Source organism: Zingiber officinale, chromosome 2A, assembly GCF_018446385.1.
Source record: "Zingiber officinale cultivar Zhangliang chromosome 2A, Zo_v1.1, whole genome shotgun sequence".
Taxonomy (NCBI): domain Eukaryota; kingdom Viridiplantae; phylum Streptophyta; class Magnoliopsida; order Zingiberales; family Zingiberaceae; genus Zingiber; species Zingiber officinale.
In genome coordinates this window covers 102,365,951-102,372,294 of record NC_055988.1, presented here as the reverse complement: position 1 = coordinate 102,372,294, position 6,344 = coordinate 102,365,951, and positions in this window count along the sequence as shown.

Sequence of the window (6,344 nt, the reverse complement as noted above, 5' to 3'; positions counted from 1 at the left end):
GGCGGTTGGTGACCCGCATGTGAAAGAACTCCTCAAAGAATTCCTTCTCGAAGTCAGCCCATGTCATCTGGTTCACTGGGCGCTTCGCTCTGATTCTCTCCCACCACATGCGTGCATCTCCTGTCAGACAGAAGGAGGCGCACTTCACCTTCTCATGTTCTGGCCAGTCCAGAAGCTCCATCGTACTTTCCAGTGTTTTGAACCATGCCTGAGCATCCCATGGTTCACTGCTGCCTGAGAAATTCTCTGGCTTGACTCTCTGCCACTGGATCAGATAGGCTTCTCTCTGCGCTCCTGCTGCTGGGGCTACTGGTGCCGTAGGCTGGACTGGTGGAACCTCTAAGACCACTGGTGTCGCTAAGTTAGGCTCCGGGGTGACAGTGGGAGTGTTCTGCTGACTAGCCTTTAAGGTGGCTATTTCCTGTTGCTGTTCAGCTAGCTGCTGCTGTAACTGAGCCACTAGTGCTGTAAGGTCTGGGGGAGGCACTGAACTGCCTGCCTCATGCTGGGGCTCAGTAGCTGGTGCCCTTCTAGCTGGGCGTCCTCGTTCCATTCTAGAGACATAGAGGACATACATGACTAACACAAGCATAATAGAGTAACTATTGTTATCATGTTAACTACTATCATAAACAAGCATGCTTTAGTTATATCTGAACATGAAAACAAGAAACATAACGAAAGTGAGAGATGTTCTTACTTGGAAGCTGTAGGTACAATGCTGATGTGTGTGTAGGAAGTATGGAACTTGGCTCTGATACCACTCTGTAACGACCCGCCTTCTACTGACTAGGCTGTGAGGCCAATCGCTACATTATGCTGTGCTAAATTACTATTGCGGAAATCTGGATTGATTAAAATTTTACTAAACTGATTACTGTAAAACCTGAACTTAATATTCTAGGTGTACCTAGGAGTTGTACACATGCTAGGGAAGATATTCTATGCCTCTCGGATGTCCTTCTAGTTGTAACCAGGCATCGTAGAGGTTATCGGAGTCGGATGCAGAAGCAAAGGATTGATCTGAGATCATTGTTCTGAAGTGCTGGGTCAAGACCATCCATTTATATCCAAGTCCAGCTTGATCTAGATCGATTGATTTCGAGATCAGGTTTTACACGACTTTGGTCGATTGATCGATCCATCGGATCGGTCGACCGATCCAGCCTGAATTCGATTGTCTTCGATCTGGGTTTCTGATTTCGAATCAGAGCCCCTGATTTCAGCACTATTTCGTGCCCAACTCATACACGTCAAGTCTATAACAGCTAGAAACATTTTTAACATGTATTATTTAACATTTTAGACATGATATCACGCATGGTTCACTAATTCATGGCATGCAAATGTACTATGTGTAGAATAATAAAGTTCTAACAGTTAACTAATTTTGCTGAAAGTTCTAATGCATAAATAAAGCTTGTTAGATCCCTAAGATCTTTTATTCTAAGTTCCTTCCACACACACCTTCATCGCATTGTCCTCCAGCCTCCGCTAGTCCATTTTCCCTTTACCTTTACCTGCAGTATAAGGAAAAAGTATCTGTAAGCTTAAAGCTTAGTAACAAACCATCTACCTCACTAAAACATGCATTCGATGCAATATTCTTTTAAAACATGCTGTTTGAAAGTGCACTGATTAGACTGAAATATGACATGTTATCATATATAGAAATCAAAGCTAGTCATGGCATTATCATCTAAACATGTGTAATAAAAGCTGAATATGAACACCAAAACATGGCATACAAAACTAACCATAACTATCATGTGTAACAACAAGGAAAACTGAGCTGAACATGAATTAAACTAGTCTGGAACTGAATTCAAACTCAACTAACATAACTGATCTTTGTGAGTTTTGAAAAAAACTATAATATAATAGATTAAAATACATAATCATACTGCTAATGGGCCCGGCAACTGTACATGCTATGCGCGCATCCTCAACTAAACCCGGGGTTGCAAATCCCGAATTTAACAGGGTTTACTAGGTTATCTAAACCTAGGGACCGACTATGGGTGCCCAGCCCAATGGATATCTAATCCTGTACAGTGCCACTACTGAAAATAAAATACTGAATCATAGCTAATTAATTTACCTTGCTTCTACTAGGTTATCTGAACCTAGAGGCGACTGTGGGTGCCCACCCATTGGACCGTAGTCCCATATATGCTGTGGCAAGGCTAACTAAACTATTTAAATGCTTCTATTGCATTTACTGAGTTATTAAAATGCCTAAGTTGCATTTTTCTGTGCTAAATAATTTAATCGAACACTTAGTATGCACTAATTCGCATCCTTGTGCCGAAAGTCTACATATTACTAAACTAAAACATGAAATTCACACGGAAGCTACTTATACTGCAGGTGAGGGGTTTCTTACCTCCTGTTCGTAATTTCTTACGATTCTAATCGCTAGGTTTCATGGAGGAGAGATCTCTTTGACGATCTTCTCGCGTCTATGCGTTCCTCTCGCGGAGGGGAGCGTCCTCGTGCCCTTGGTGTTGCCGGGAGGTGCTCCTAGAACCCGTGGCTTGGTGCGCCGAGAGAGGGAGGGGAAGGAGGAGTGGGCGGCGGTGAGGGTTGAGGAGAAGAGAATCACGATTAAAATAAAACCCTCACTTAATAATTTCTTATTTATATTAAGTGGTAATTTCGGCCCAACCTGAATATAAACTTAATTGTTTCCCTTTCTTTTCAGCACGACCCTGCTGGGTTCACCTGGTTACTAAGGTTCACCATAAGTCATAGAACCCAATAGGTCTCGGGTTCAATTCCCGCGTAGGTCGTTTTCGTTTTCTATTTGTTTTTGCTACTTCCGCTACTCTAAAAATTCTGTAAAAATTTCCTAAAATTCCAGAAAAATCATAGAATATTTCTAAAATAATTTTGAGAATTTTCGGGCGTTACATGATCGATCCAGCCTTTATCACGTGAAATCGTAGCTCCCAATCAATCCATTGATCGATTGGGGGATCTGGATCGAACGACTGATCGATCCAGCGCTGTTCTGTGCGATTACGCACTTGTCCCAATCGATTCACTGATCGATTGGGAGGAGGCTTGCCATGAAGACTTGTCCAATCGATCGGCTGAATGATCCAGCTCATGATTTCTCCCTAAAATCAAGTCTAAAGCCTCCTAAACCAATATCCGGTCACCTATGACCTGTTGGTACATTATGCCTAGTATCCGATCACTCTTGACCTGCTAGAACTCTCTCACCAAGTGTCCGGTCAACCTTGACCCACTTGGATTCATCTTCACCAGATGTCCGATCAACCTTGATCTACCTGGATTTCCTGTGCCAAGTATCCGGTCAATTCCTTTGACTTACTTGAGCTTTCTAACACCAGATGTCCGATCATCCTTGATCCATCTGAATTTTCCTTGCCTGACTTCACTCACCAGGACTTCCCTTCTGCCTAGATTCACTCACTAGGTCTTTCACCTGGCTTCACTCACCAGGATTTCCCCTTCTGCCTAGCTTCACTCACTAGGACTTCATTTCTGCCTAGCTTCACTCACCAGGTCTTCCTTTGCCTAACCTCCAAGTTAGGACTTTCGCCTGACTTTACTCACCAGGACTTCCCTTCTGCCTAGCTTCACTCACTAGGTCTTTCACCTGGCTTCACTCACCAGGATTTTCCTTCTGCCTAGCTTCACTCACTAGGACTTCATTTCTGCCTAGCTTCACTCACTAGGTCTTTCTTTGCCTAACCTCCAAGTTAGGACTTTCACCTGACTTCACTCACCAGGATTTTCCAGTCAAGTATCCGGTCAACCTTGACCTACTTGACTCTCCATCACAATCTCCACACATGAACAATTGCACCTGCAGTCTCCATGTGTTGTCTACATGTATTGACAAACATGTATTGTCAACATGTATTGTCAAACCATCAAAACATAAACATTAAGACTCGAGCTTGACCCAATTCAAGCTCAGTCAAGCTCAGTCAAACTAGGTCAACCTTGACCTGGGGAATATTGCACCAACAATCTCCCAATATAAAAGAGTATGCTAAGTATGAAGAAAGCAAGATTCATCTCTGTTCCTATTATTTTTAATTCCTCTTCTTCTGTTTCTGACTTGAGCGTCGGAGGGCCAATGCCAGAGACCCCTTGCCTGGTTTAATTTGTTTTACAGAGAGAAGAGAGCTCTTTATCTAGTCAGTAGAGCCGTCACATCCTCGGCGATCCAACAAGTGGTATTTGAGTTAAGTTACGCTCTAAATTAGTGCAAGCACTAATCGAGCAAAGGAGGGGTTCTCTTGTTTTCTTTCTTTTTAAATCTCATTCAGTTTTAATATTTTTGACCTAGTTTAAATGGTGAAATCACCTCTTTTAGACAAGCTTTTCACATTGCAAAAATACTCTGAATTGGTGTAACACCAATCGAGTTTCTTTTTATACTTATCATCTCCCACACTACTAATCCAAGATCTAGTCTTGAGATTTCTCTGTTAGTTTAGTTTTCATGTGAAAGGTTCCATCTTTAATGGTCCAAAATGAATGTTACTGTAGGATCAAAAAGAATTTAGATATCTCCATAATTGCATAATATTGTCCACTTTGGGCCTCATGATTTTGCTCTTGGGCTCTCCCCAAAAGGCCTCATGCCAAATGGAGATATCTTTCTCTTATAAACCTATGATCTTTCCCATGTGTTTTAAATGTGGGACTATATTTGCAACCTTGCAACCCCAACAATCCCTCCCCACAAACAAAGGACCACAGACTTCCCACGTCTAATCCTCGACCCACCAGGTCTTCTTGCCCCTCGGTCCACCCGACCTACTAGGACTTCCTTGCCTAGTCGCAACTAGGACTTCCTGCCTGGTGTCTAGTCTTCTTGATCCGAATATAGGAGCCCCCATTTTTTTTTGTTCGAGGTCAATATTGTACCCACATGGCTCAATCAGATCATAGCTCTTGTGCACAGTCGGCGGTTAAACCTTCTAGCAGTCCAGGCTCTGATACCAATTGTAGGAATGAAGAAAATTTAGATATCTCCACAATTGCATGATATTGTCCACTTTGGGCCTAAGCCCTCATGATTTTTCTCTTGGGTTCTCCCCAAAATGCCAAATAGAGATATCTTTCTCTTATACACCCATGATATTTCCCATGTGTTTTCAATATGAGACTATGTTTGCAACCTTGCAACCCCAATAGTTACAACACTACTCACCCTTTACTCTTCAGCGGGGATGACTTCCCCTACTAGAAGAGAAGAATGACGGTATACTTGAAGACGGATATCGATCAATGGTTCACCATCCGACGTGGATATAAGGCGCCAATAGACGAAGCAACTAAAGTACTCATCGATCTAGAAAGATGGAATCTGGAAGATAAGAAAAAGGCCCAGTTCGACTCAAAGGCAATGAACACAATCTAGTGCGGACTTACAAAGGAAGAACTGAATCGCGTCGGCCTGCATGAGAATGTGAAGGAGTTGTGGGACAAGCTGGTCAAATTACACGAGGGCACGATCGATTCAAAGATAACCAAGAGAGACTTACTTTTGAACAATTTAATTAATATTAAAATGCAGGATAGTGAGACCGCAAGTCAGCTTCACGCTAGAATAAAGAATATCGTAAACAATCTTCACCTAATTGAGCATCAACTTGAGAACCGCGATATGATAAGGTATGCTCTCAACTCCTTTCCTTGAAATGCACTATGACCATCTATAGTAGATGCCTATAAAGTTTCGAGGAATCTCTCTAAGTTAAAGCTAGATGAATTATTCTGTGAACTAGAATTATATGAACAAACTAACGCCAAATAGGTTGAGAAGGGTATAGCTTTTCTTGTAGGTCCATCAAAAGAAACGAAGACTAGAACTCGAGTCAAGCCTATGTCAAAAGATGAATCTAACTCAGAAGCTGATGAAGAAGAACAATTAGTGAACATGGTCAGAAAAATATTCACTAGAAGGAAGAATAACTTCGCAAAGAAAGACTTACAAGAAGTAATCAAATCTACACCCAACGACGCAAAGGAGAGGATTACGTGCTTCAGATGTAACAAAAAGGGGCATTTCAAGCATGAGTGTCCAAATTAGAAGGAAGACAAGTTTAAGAAAATGAAGAAAAAGAAGGCACTCTACGCCACTTGAGATGAATCCTCCTCAGAAGAATCAGACATAGAAGATCGGAAGCAAACCAGCTACCTCGCGCTCATGACAATCGGACCTGAATCAGAAAGTGACTCATATCAAGAAGAGTAGTTCTAATACAAATCAAGTCACGAGTCTTCACTCGTTTTCGAAGGTTCGAACGAGTATCATCTATCTTAACTGCAAAATTTTTTAAAATAATTACATGTCT